The sequence below is a fragment of the Pteronotus mesoamericanus genome, unplaced genomic scaffold (assembly GCF_021234165.1).
Source record: "Pteronotus mesoamericanus isolate MK-2021 breed Mesoamerican mustached bat unplaced genomic scaffold, CSHL_Meso_final contig_37, whole genome shotgun sequence".
Lineage (NCBI taxonomy): Eukaryota > Metazoa > Chordata > Mammalia > Chiroptera > Mormoopidae > Pteronotus > Pteronotus mesoamericanus.
This window is the reverse complement of record NW_026555144.1, coordinates 1,172,142-1,185,692: the sequence shown is the minus strand read 5'-3', so window position 1 is coordinate 1,185,692 and position 13,551 is coordinate 1,172,142. Positions and strand designations below refer to the sequence as shown.

The following is a 13,551-nucleotide window of genomic DNA, read 5'->3' as shown; positions in this document are numbered from 1 at the left end:
GTAAAAAAATAAATAAAATAAATTTACATTTTAAAAGAAAGAAAGAACCCATACTTTTTGTGACAACATGGAAGGAAATGGAGAATATTATGCTAAGTGAAATAAGCCAGTATGTGAAAGACAAATACCATATGATCTCACTTAAAATGGAATCTATTTATCAAAATAAACTAATGAACAAAATATACCAAAGGCAAGGAAACATGGAGCAGGCTGAAAATTACCAGAGGGGATGGGGAAGGAGGCCAATAGTGGAAAGAAGTGATTAGAAAAAGAACATGTCTGAATGACCCATGAACATGGACAACACAGTGCGAATTGACTGTGGGAGAGGGGAGGGGGATGAGGAAGTTGGTCAAAGGTGAAATATTGAGATAACTGTAATCAAATAATATGATTTTTAAAAAAAATTAATATAGTAAAGGCTTGGTGATGATGAAGTCCTTGAACTTGACCTTATCTGGGAAGGATTCTATCTCTCCTTCCATTCTAAATTATAGCTTTTCAGGATAAAGTCTTCTGGGATATAGATTCTTCCCTTTCATGAGTTTGAGTACTACTTTTTTATTTTATTTCAAAATAAGTTTTTATTTCAAAATTATTAAACATTAAATTTGGTATAACACCCATATATTTTGTACTTCATTAACCAATGGTCAGTGGCTAATGCAATATTCTTTGTATATTTTGTGTATATATTTATACTACTCAATAATCATAAAACAATGCTAGAGATTATGTACACATATATAATCTTTTTTTTTCATTTAATTTATTTATTTTTTTTAATTAATTTATTTACTTTTTAAATACATTTGTCTCTGCCTTCCCCCCCCTCTTTCCCTTGCCCCCTCCCACCTTCCCTCCCTCAGCTCTTCCCCTTTGGTTTTGTCCATGAGTCCTTGCTATATGTTCCTTGACTTTCCCCTTCCCTTCCCTTTCCCTGCCCCCCCCTTCCCTCTTGTCTCTGTTGATTTCTTTTCCTTTCAGTGTTGCTGGTCATATTTGCCTTGCTTCTTTGCATTGTTGGTTAGGTTCCGCTTATAGGTGAGATCATATGGTATTTGTCTTTCGCCCCCTGGCTTATTTCGCTTAGCATGATGCTCTCCAGTTCCATCCATGCTGTTGCGAAGTTTAGTAGTTCTTTTTTTCTTTCTGCTGCGTAGTATTCCATTGTGTATATGTACCATGATGTTTTGATCCAATCATCTACTTATGGGCATTTAGGTTGCTTCCAACACTTGGCTATTGTAAATTGTGCTGCTATGAACATTGGGGTGCATAGGTTCTTTTGTATTGGCGTTTTGGTGTTCTCAGGGTATAGTCCCAGCAGGGGAATCGCTGGATCAAAAGGCAGTTCCATTTTCAGCTTTCTGAGGAAATTCCACACTGCTTTCCATAGTGGCTGCACCAGTCTGCATTCCCACCAACAGTGGACTAGAGTTCCCTTTTCTCCACAGCCTCGCCAGCACCTGTTGTTTGTGGATCTGTTTATGATGGCCATTCTGACTGGTGTGAGGTGGTACTTCATGGTGGTTTTGATCTGCATTTCTCTAATGGCTAGTGATGCAGAGCATCCTTTCAAATGCCTCTGGGCCCTCTGTATCTCCTCCTTAGAAAAGCATCTGCCCAGGTCCTTTGCCTATAATCTTTTACAACCACAATATATTTATCACAACCAAGACATTCAACATTGTTGTAGTATATATCCAAAGTTTCTCAATTATTACTAAAACATCCTTTTAACTAGATCTATATTTTATCACTCAAACCAAAATGGATGATTTTATTTCTTTTTAGAGAGAAGAGGAGGAAGAGAGAGGGAAACATCAATCAGTTGCCCCTCTCAATCCCCCAGCTGGTTACCTGCCCTGCAACGCAGGCATGTGGACGAGAGACCTTTCAATTTGTGGAATGTCGAACCCACTGAGTCATGTCACACCAGTCAGGGGCAAACCAGACTACTTTTAAAAAGTAATATATAACTTACAGACAGTAAACTATACACACTTAGGGGCATAGCTCTGTGGACTTTATTATATAGATACATTTAAGTAATTGCCACACAAAACAAGTACGTTCATTTAATTATGAGACAACAGGTATAATCAGGACTGATTGTTCTCTTGTGAGTAGATTCCTGTTAGATCTTTTTGACAAGAATATTGTCAGCCATATATTGCATCCCATCAGAAAACACATTAATGCTTGTACCATTCCCGGTGATAAATTTGGATACATGGTTAGGATGGACATAATCAGTTTGTCTATATGCCTCATCCTTTTGAATATAGAAATTTATAATTTCAATTCATTGAATTAGTATTATTTTTTTCCTCATATCCTTTTTCCTTCCTTTGTCTGCCACTTAGGGCTGGGGATTTTTGAAGATGTGGCCACTTTCACTTTTTGCTTCCTATCAGTGAGTTCAGACTTTGTACTTGCAAACTCATTTGCCTCAGTCAGCAATGTGTTGGCAGGACCTGCCACTCCAGCTGTTAATTCAGCACCAACTCTTGGGAGCCTTCTATGGCCCTTGGGAGCCAGGAGAAGTTTAGAGGGCTGGCCCAAGTTTTCTCCTATCACATTCCAGTTGCACCTTACATCTTGAACACATAAACACACCACGTGTGTGCTTGTGGGCACAGACATACATTTGGGGCTATTATCTGTAATTTCCAGATGGGTAAAATGGCTTTTTTCTTGGCTCCCCCTATCAAGACCATATCACAGGATCCCTTAGTCATGTAATTCCCTTCCATGAACTATTTGAAGAGATTGGGAGAGACAGTGAAGTGGGGAGTAGAGTAAGGTAGTTAAAACTTTTATAGTAGTTTTGAGTTCATGGATTTTAGGGAGTTGGGGAATGTGACTTTATAGATTTTATTTGCTGGGGCAGTAAGGAAGGGTGACTATACAATCTTAATGGTAGAATAGGACTTACTTTATATAGAGAGAATCTTAAGTTTATTTTAGTGTGTTAGGAAGAGAATAGACAGAATTAGAAAGCAAAGTAAAATTACCAAATTAATAAAGGAAGAGAGTAAGGAAATAAAATAGAAACTTGAGCAATCCAATGAATAAAAGGAAAAAGTTTAAAAAGAAAACAAAATTAAAATATACATGCAATAGTAAGGATGACGACAAATAATCATGCCTTGTGGCTTAATTCTACTGAGTTAAGAGCACTAACGATAATTTGCATACAATGAAGTTTCCTAAACACAGTAAATGAATTAATTTACATACACATTTAAAACATATTATGTATTTATGACTAAGAAATAACCTTGTACTTTTTAAACAGCAGAAACATACAAAACAGCTACAACTGGAAATAATACTTGAAAAGTGCCCTGTGTTTTTATCTCAGAAGACACACCATAGAAAACTCAGGTTAAGAAAACTTTGAAAAATGTTTTGTATATTAAGCCCTGGCTGATGTGGCTCAGTGGATTGAGTGCTGGCCTGTGAACTAAAGAAAGAGTCACTGGTTCAATTCCCAATCAAGGCGCATGCCTGGGCTGTGGGCCAGGTTGGGTGTGTGAGAGGCAACCAAACATTGATGCCTCCCTTCCTCTTTCTCCTTCCCCTTCTCTTCAAAAACAAAGAAGTAAAATGTTTAAAAAATGTTTTGTATATTAACAACATACTTTTGGGGAATGGAGAGAATAACAGGTTTTCCTTTGGCTCCAGATAGTCAACAGTTTGAAGTTATTAAACTTAGAAGGCAGCAGCCCCCTAAAGGAGCCGAAATTCTGAGGCAAGAATCTAGTGTGGGAGCACACTCTCATTTCTCCACTCTCTCTGCAATGTTCACTTGAGGTTTCTACAATGAAGGAGGTGCTGAGGTCACTTCTGTTTCAGAAGGATAGTTGTTTGGTAGTATGACTTATTCATATTATTCACTGCAGTGAATGATAATGAAATGCTTTTACATTTTAAAATGTAAATGTCTACATCCCAACAGATGAAATGACAGGCATGTTGAGAGTCTGAAGGTAACCCTTGCTCCCACCAGTCTGTGGGTCCTGTAGGCAGGAAGTGTGGAGGGTGTCTGAGTAGCCTGGAGTTCAGCTGTCAGTGGCACCAGAGTTGATCATAGTCACCTTTCTACCTTTAATTATAATCATATTTGTATTCTTTTTATTGGAGGCTTTTCATTAAAACCTTATTCCTATGAACACATTGGCGGCACAACATGTTGTCCTCCAGGTGCGAGGGTGGAAGGCTGCAGGCAGGTAGCAAGGATAATGCACACACTTTCCCTTGTTTTTCAGGAACCCAGGCTTGCCCAGCATAAAACTGTAGCTTAACTCAACTTTCTCTGTATGCAGGGAGACTTCGCCCATGGACCACACACCACCTGACACCAGAGGCCTCTTGTGGTGACCACACTGTCTCCATCTTCCCAGCACTGGCTGTGATTCTGCTCCAGGAGGTGAACACAGCTTCTGACATGGAAGCTGTCACAACACTGTCCATTCCCTCAAGGAGAGCAGTAGCACCTCCAAGAGCAAGCATCCCCTCCTCAGGGGGAGCAGTCAGTTCAGGAAGACCAAAACTTTTCAGACTAATTCCCTCTTTTTCCATCTTCAGTTTTCTTTTTGATTTTGTCAAGACCCTGGCCTCCTTTTATGAGACAGGAATATACTTTTGATGAGGGTAAGCATATTCACACAGCCTCTTATATGCTTCACTTTCAAGCCTTTCATACCCAGATTTAATTGCTGGCACCAAGCCCTCATCATGTCTCTATTAAGAAGGCCAACTGGTGGCAATTTAAGAGGCAATGGAGGAATTGGTATCTTCTTCCAAATTCTTCCTCTTTTATTGTCTTATGCCATCTCCTGTAGACAGGAAGCTTTGTCAACTTTCTTAGATCTTTTCTGTTTGGTTTCCTCCCCTCAGATTCTTTCTATACTTGATTCACCAGCAGCCTGATGTACTACTCCAGCTTTTACTAGTTGTAATTTGCCAGCCAATCTCCCCGCCGACTTCTTTTTGGAGTTACACTTCTTGCCTTTTGCATTTTTCATATTTAGAATATAATTTGACATTGATAAAAAGAAAATCTTCTGACTTCTCTGTTTGAGTACCTCTTTCCAGCCTTTTTTTTTGTAATTTCTTAATTTTTTTTCAGTGTTCAAATAGTTTTGTTTCCATTTTTCTGCCATCATTTCCCCTGCCCCAACATCCTCCACCTTCCACCCTCAATACTTCCCCTCTTTGGCTTTTTCCATGGGTCTTTTATACATGTTCCTTGATTTGACCCTCCCTCCTTCCCTCTCGCTTCTGTCGGTTTCTATTTTATTTCAATGTTGCTGGTCACATTTTTCTTGCTTCTGTGCTTTGTTGATTAGGTTCTACTTACAGGTGAAATCATGCGGTATTTGTCTTTCACTACCTGAAATATTTTACTTAGCATAATGCTCTCCAGTTCCATCCATTCTGTCACCCAGGGTAGTAGCTCTTTTCTTCCTTCCTTCCTTCCTTCCTTCCTTCCTTCCTTCCTTCCTTCCTTCCTTCCTTCCTTCCTTTCTTTCTTTCTTTCTCTTTCTCTTTCTTCTCTTCCTCCTTTCCTTCCTTCCTCCCTCCCTTCCTTCCTTCCTTCTGCTGCATAGTATTCTATTGTGTAAATGTACCATAGTTTTTTGATCCACTCATTTATTGAAGGGAACTTAGGTTGCTTCCAGCATGTGGCTACTGTAAAGTGTGCTACTATGAACACTGGGAGGCATAGGTTCTTTTGAATTGGTGTTTTGGTATTCTTAGGGTGTAATCCCAAGAGTGGAATTGCTGGGTCTAAAGGCAGTTCCATTTTTAGCTTTTTGAAGAAATTCTAAACTGTTTTCCATAGTGACTGCAGCAGTCTGCATCCCCACCAACAGTGTTCTAGGGTTATCTTTTTTGCACAACTTTGCCAGCACTTTTTTGATGATTTGTTCCTGATGGCCATTATAATCAGTGTGTAGAGATATCTCACTGTGGTTTTAATTTGCATTTCTTTGATGGTTATTGTTGATGAGCATCCTTTCATATGCCTCTGGTCCCTGTGTATGTCTTCCTTGGAGAAGTATCTCTTGAGGTCCTTTGCCCACTTGTAAATTGGATTGTTTGTCTTCCAGGAGCGGAGACATTTGAGTTCTTTATATATTTTGGAGATCAAACCCTTGTCCAAGGTATCTCTGGCAAATATATTTTTCCATAGAGTTAGTTCCCTTTCCATCTTGCTCATGTTTACTTCAGCTGTGCAGAAGCTTCTTATTTTGATGAAGTCCCATTTGTTTATTTTTTTCCTTTATGGCCCTTGTGCTAGGGGACATATCGGTGAAAATATTGCTGCATGGAGAGTTCCTGACTATGTTCTCCTCTAGGACTTTGATAGTGCCACGACCTATATTTAAGTTTTTTATCCATCTCGAGTTTATATTTGTGTATGGTGTAAGTTGGTGGTCAAATTTCGTTTTTTTGAATGTCGCTGTCCAGATCTCCAAACACCATTTTTAGAAGAGGGTATATTTACTCCATTTTATGATTCTGCCCCCTTAGTCAAATATTCATTGACCATAGAGACATGGGTTTATTTCTGGGGTCTTTATGTAATTCCATTCATCTACGTGTTTATTCTTATGCCAGCACCAGGCAGCTTTTATTACAGGGGCCTTGAAATATAGTTTGACATCAGATATTATGATCCCGCATATTTAGTTCTTCTTTCTCAAAATTGCTTTAGCTATTCAAAGTCACTTATAGTTCCATATAATTTTTGAAATGTTTTTTCAATATCTGTGAAATACATCATTGGAATTTTAATAAGGATTGCTTTCAGTCTATAAAATTCTTTGGGTAGTATGGACATTTTGATTATGTTAATTCTTTCAATCCATGAACATGGTATACCCTTCCATTTATTTGTGTCATCCTTCACTTTTTTTTTTTTCACTGTTGTGTACTTTTCTGAGTACAGATCTTTTACCTCCTTGGTTAAATTTATTCTCAGTTACTTTATTTTTCTTGTTGCTCTAGCAAATGGGATTTTTCTCCTCATTTCTGATTGTGATATTTAAGTGTTGGTGTACAAAATTACCTTCAATTTCTGAATATTGACTTTGTAACCCGTTGTCTTGCCAAATTCACTTATTAGGCTGAGTAATTTTTGATGGATTCTATAGGGTTTTCTATGTATAATCTCATGTCATGTGACATCATTGACAGTTTTACTTCCTTCTTTCCAGTTGGGATGTCTTTTATTTCTTTTTCTTGTCTGATCACTGTGGCTAGGACTTCCAATGCTATGTTGCATAGAAGTGGTGAAAGAAGACACCCTTGTGTTCCTGATTTTAGTGAGAAAGATTTTAGTTTTTGCCCATTGAATATGATATTGGCTGTAGGTGTTTCTTATATTGCCTTTGTTATATTGAGGTATGCCCCCTTTATTTCCTCTTTTCTGAGTGTTTTTATCATAAATTGATGTTGTACCATATCAAGTGATTTCTGTGCATATATCGATATGATCATGTGATTTGGTCTTTCCTTTTATTTATGAGATATATGACATTTATTGTTTTGTGAATATTGAACCATCCGTACATCCCTGAGATAAATCCTACTTGATCATGGTGGATGATCTTTTTAATGTATTGCTGGGTGCAGTTTGCCAATATTTTGCTGAAGATTTTAGAATCTATGTTCATCAGTGACACTGACCTGTGCTTTTTTTTTCCTGTGTCATTATCTCAGGGTTAGAATAATGCTGGACCCCTTATAAGAGTTTGGGAGTCTTCCCCCTTCTTGGATCTTTTGGAAAAGTCTGAGAAGGGCAAGGGTTAGCTCTTCCTTAAATGTTTTCCAAAATTCTCCTGTAAACCCATCCAGTCCAGGGATTTTGTGTGCTGGGAGTTTTTCAATTACTGCTTTCATTTCAGCAGCTGTTATCGGTCTGTTCAGGCTTTCTGCTTCATTTTCATTCAGTGTTGCAAGATTACATTTTTCTAGAAATCTGTCCACTTCATGGAGGTTTTCAAATTTTGTGGCATGTAATTGTTCATAATAATTTGTTACAATTCTTTGTATCTCTGTGGTATCAGTTTAATTTCTCCTCTTTCATTTCTTTTTTTTTTTTTTACCATCAGAGCTACTTGCTGCATTCTTTTTTTAATTAATTAATTTATTTTTTCTAATACATTTGTCTCTGCGTACCCCTCACCACTTTCCCTTGCTCCCTCCCTCCCTCCCTACCTCAACTCTTCCCCTTTGGTTCATTTCTGATACTATTTATCTGGGTCCTCTTTCTTTTTTTTCTTGATGAAGCTGCTTGTTGATTTTGTTTATCATTCCAACAAACACCTCTTGGATTTATTTATCCTTTGAATTTTTATTTTAGTATCTATGTCATTCAGTTCTGCTCTGATCTTCAATATTTTCTTCCTTGTACTTGCTCTGGGATTTGTTTATTGTTGTTGTTTTTTGTTGTTATTGTTCTTAAAGATGGAGGATTAGGTTGTTTATTTGAAATGTTTCTATCTTATTAGGTAAACATGTATTGCTATGTACATCCCTCCTAAGACTGCCTTCAACTTGTCCCATAGATTTTGAGCTGCTGTGCATTCAATTTCATTTGCTTAAAGAAACTTATTGATTTCATCTTTGACCTCATTATTGACCCATTCACTGTTCAATGCTATGGTATTCAGCTGCCATGAGTTTAAATGGTTTTGAGTTTTTTCCTTGAGATTTGTTTTTAGTTTCAAGCCCTTGTTGTCTGAGAAAGTGCTTGCTATGATTTCAATTTTCTGGAATTTGTTGGGGCTTTTTGTCTGTCCTATCATGTGGTCTATCTTTAAAAATGTTCCATGTGCTCTTGAAAAGAATGTGCATTTTCCATCTCTGGGGTGAAAGGCTCTCTATATGCCAGTTAAGTCCATTAGATTTAATGTGTCATTCAGTTCCACAGTATCTTTACTGATATTTTGTTTGGAAGATCTATCCATTGCTGTCTGTCAGGTGTTAATGTCCCCTACTATCAGCGTGCTTCTGTCTATGTCTTTCTTGAAGTCCTTCAAGATTTTCCTTATATATTTGGTTGCTGCTATGTTGGGTGCATATAGGTTTACAATGTTTATATTTCTTTGATGGATTCTTCCTTTGCGTATTTTGAAATGTCCTTCTGGGACTCTTTTTATGGTGTTTGTTTTGAAGTCTATTTTGTCTGATATAAGTATTGCGACTGTGTTTTATTTTTTCATGTCCATTTGCTAAGAATATTGTTTTGAATCCTTTTATTTTCAGTCTGTTTAGGTCCTTTATTCTGAAGTGGTTCTCTTGTAGGCAGCATATTTGTGACTCATTTATTCTAACCCATTCAGCCATAGTATGTCTCTTGAGAGGAGCACTTAATCTGTTTAAATTTCAGGTTGTTATTGATAGGTTCTTATTATTTTTTTCCCTTTGTACCTGTGTTCTTCTCCTTCTCACTCATTCATCATTGTCTTAAAGCAGTACCTTTAATATATCTTGCAAAGCTGGTTTGGTGCAGGTGTATTCTTTTAACCTTCTTTTGTGTGGGAAACTGCTTATTTCACCTTCCATTTTAATTGAGAGCCTTGCTGGGTACAGCAGTCTTGGTTACAGGTCTTTGCTTTCCATGATTTGGAATATTTCTTGCCATTCCCTTCTGGCTTGTAGTTTTTTTCTGTGGAGAAGTCAGATGCTTGCTTTACCGGGGCTCCCTTATATGTTACTACCTGTTTTTCCCTTGCTTTCTTTAAGATTCTCTCTTTGTCTTTGATATTTGCCATTTTTATAATGATGTATCTTGGAGTAGGACTCATTTGGTTCCTGTTGAATGAGACCCTCTGTGCTTCCTGGATTTGTGTTTCTATTTTCCACTTAAAGATGACTTCTATCATTACTTTTTCAAGCAAGTACTCTATCCCTTGCTCCTCCTATTCTCCTTCTGCTATCCCTATTATATTAATATTATTATGTTTCAGGTTCTCCTGTTTTTCCCTAAACATCTCTTAATTCTTTTCTAGTGGTTTTTCATTTTCTTGCTCTTTCTGGAAGCTCATTTGTACCTTGTTCTCCAGCTCATGGATTCGATCCTGTGCTTCATCTAGCATGCTTTGGATTCCTTCTACTGTGTTCTTCAATTCACTAATTGTATTCTTCATTGCCTCTTGCCTCTTGTTGATAGATTTTATGTCCTTTCTCATGCTGATATAGTTTTCAGTAAGTTCTTCATAGGTTTCCTGTACTTTTTGTAATTTTCTCTGAGCTCACTGAGCTCATTGAGCTTTCTTAGAACCATTGTTTTGAACTTAATATGTAATAGCTTACTTGCCTCTTTTTATTATATTTCTCTTTCTCTGGATTCCTCCTTCCCACTCGATGGGGGATTGTTTCTTTGTCTTCTCATTATATGGGAGACTCTTCTTTTTTGTTTCTGCTTCTTCTGTCTTGACTTCCTGATTTTTTTATGTGAACTTCTTTGGTAGGAGACATGTGAGATTCAGTAGTCCTGTCTCCTTGATCTCCTGAACTTGGCTGCTCCTTGGATGCCCTTTATTGCATTTATTTTGGCTCTCTGGGATTAATTGGGTTATGATTGTTTTTGGTCATTCTTTGGTAGACCTACCCTCCAGCTGGTGGACTGAGGGTCACCTTGCCCACCATGTCTTGTTTGTTTTTGTGAATTTGCTTCCAGAAGAAAACCATAAAGCCCAAGAAACAAACCCATATCTGCAAAAATAGCCCCCCTGCAATCCACCATCAATAGCAAATGAACAAGTATCAATAAGTCTGTAAAGACATTATGAGTATTATAAGAAAGGAGAGAAATAAACTATTAGTATAATATCTAATGACTTAATATACAGAAACTTAATGGACCCTAATGGACCTTAGAAAGCTATGTAGTAAAGAAAATATCACAAATCACTGAGACAACCACAGTGGATTTCACCTCAGCAGCCTCCAGTATTTACCACTTTTTTTTTTTAAATTTCTGAATCTGCCTTGATGATGTCAGATGTTGACCCCAGCTGACCTTAGGCAGTCTGTAAGAGGATTCTGCGAATCTACTGCCTGTGGCTGACTCCTTCAGTTGTTAATCTAATCATTCTGCACTCAGCAGTCAGGGTTAGGCAGCTCTGGGCCAGGAGAGTGTCCCTTCTGGATGCAGGGATATTGTTCCCTCTCTTGCTGTTGCTGCTCACGGGAGTCATGTACCTGAGCATGATGGCTGCTGCTGTATGAGGGACGAGTCAGCACTGAAATCCTGCCAGACAGTCTCTCAGTTCTCTACCAAAACCCTCAGTCTCCGGTCTGTACTCAAGTGTCTCTAGACCCCTCTAGACCCCTTTTGCCAGGGATTTACTCTATGGGGCTGCCACTCTGCACTCAGTAGTCAGTTATAAGCACCACAGGGTCAGGGCAGATTCCCTCATAGGGTTGGGGCTATTGTTTCCTCTCACGCTGCTGCAGCTCTGGGTTGTGGTCTTTCTGAGCAAAATGACAGCTGCCATATAATGGATGAGTCACCACCAGGATTCTGCTGTCTACTCTCTCAGTTCTCTCCCCAAAGCTTCCTTCCCCAGTCTGTCCTCAGGTGTCTCTAGCCTGCCCTGCCTACACCTTTGCTGGAGCCCAGGGTAAGTTGCTACAAGTAAAATGTTACGAATTGGCCCTTAAATGGCACTTTGCATCCCCAGCCACCTGTCTCTGGCAGAGAGCTACCCTGCCACTTTTCACAGCTGGCTGTTATCTATGCAGTTTTAGGGCTCTGGTGCTGTAGGCTGGGGATCCCCACTTATGATGTAGACCACACTCTTCTCAGGGGGATACAACTGGCTGTTTAAATATCTTCCTCACTTCGATGCCTGTGTGCGTCCAGCTTGCCTTATTGGGTCTCTGCCATACCACTTAACCATCACTTTCCTAAAGCTGATTCTTTTGTCTGTCCAAGGTTATAAGGCTTCTCTCTCATTATTTTTCAGTTGTTTATTCTGGTTGAATTTCCACAATTTAGTTTTAATTCCAGATTGGCCTGGGAGGAGGTCTCTGTGACTTCCATTCACTCCTCCACCATCTGGAAACGCTCCGGTTTCTTTTGAAAATTCTTCTGATAGTCTTATGGGAACTCCTTTGTAGGTAAATGTCTCCTTTTCTCTTGTTGCCTTTAACATACTCTCTTTGTCTTGAATCTTGGGTAATGTAATTATGATGTGCCTTGTTGTGTGTTTCCGTTGGTTCAACTTCTTTGGGACTCTGAACTTCCTGGATTTCCCGGAAGTCTATTTCCTTTGCCAGTTTGGGGAAAGTTCTCCTTCATTATGTTTTCAAAAAGTTTTCAATTTCTTGCTCTTCTTCTTTTCCTTCTGGCACCCCTATGACTCAGCTGTTGAAACATTAAAGTTGTCCCTGAGGTTCCTAAGCCTCTCCTCATTTTTTTGAATTATTTTTTCTTCATTCTATTCTGGTTGAATGCTTACCTCTTCCTTCTACTGCAAATCTTTTATTTGAGTCCCATTTTCCTTCCCTTTACTGTTGGTTCCCTGTGCATTTTTCTTCATTTCACTTTGCATACCCTTCACTTTTTTCTGTCTTTTGCAACCATACTCAAACACTTCTGTGAGCCTCCTGATCACCAGTGTTTTGAACTCTGCATCTGATAGGTTGGCTATATCTTCATCTCTTAGTTCTATTTTTGGAGCTTTGATCTATTCTTTCTTTTGGGCCATATTTCTTTGTTTCAGCATGTCAACTATGTTGTAATGGGCAGAGCCTTAGTTATTTACCAAGGCAGGGCAACCAATGTTTCTGTGTTATAGTGCTGTATATGGAGGAGAGATCCAAGAAGGATCAATGCCATTTGCTCTGCTCTTGGTCACTTGCAGTCAGTTCTCCTGCTTCCCACAATTTGCTTGGGCCCTTCTAGGGAAGATTCCTGGGTGAGTGGGTTTGTGTACATTCTAGGACGCTGAGGGCCTCTCCAATGAATTTTCTTGTGAGGACGGGTGTTTCTCCTGCTTCTGCCTACCCCACAGGTTTTTCCAGCCAGAGATTTTGAAGCTTTCTTTTCCTGCACTGAAACCCTGGATTGTGCAGTCTGTCTCACTCTCCAGTTGTTCCTCCCAGTTTATCCATGGAGAAATTCAGTATTACCCAGTCCATCAGCTGCCACCTAGCCCGCACAGTCCTCTAGCCGCTGTCGTGTTGCATGTCCTCTCTGCTTCAGCTACCCATCTGCATCCCACTAATCAGTCTGGGTGAATGTTTCTCCTTTAACTCCTTGGTTGTTGGACTTCCATACAGTTAGTTTTTTCTGGCAGTTTTGGTTATTTTTTGGTTTTTAAATTTGTTGTCTTTCTTTTGGTTTTGCAAAGAGGTAAAGTTAATGTACCTATGCCTCCATCTTGGCCAGAAATAATGTGGGTCATATCTTCTTATCCATTCAGCTACCCAATGCCTTTGATTGGAGCATATAATTCACTTACTTTAAACGTTATTATTGATACATGCATACTCATTGCAATTTTTTTCTTTTTT

General features: G+C 38.8%; 1 protein-coding gene and 1 pseudogene across 1 annotated transcript in view; both read right to left on the bottom strand.

Moving 5' to 3' along the window:
* Positions 1-13,551, bottom strand: part of IL1RAPL2 (interleukin 1 receptor accessory protein like 2) — a 744,540-nt gene that overhangs the window by 553,520 nt on the left and 177,469 nt on the right. The gene's annotated exons all lie outside the window — the stretch shown is intronic.
* LOC129073230 (developmental pluripotency-associated protein 4-like) lies at positions 4,147-5,039 on the bottom strand (annotated as a pseudogene).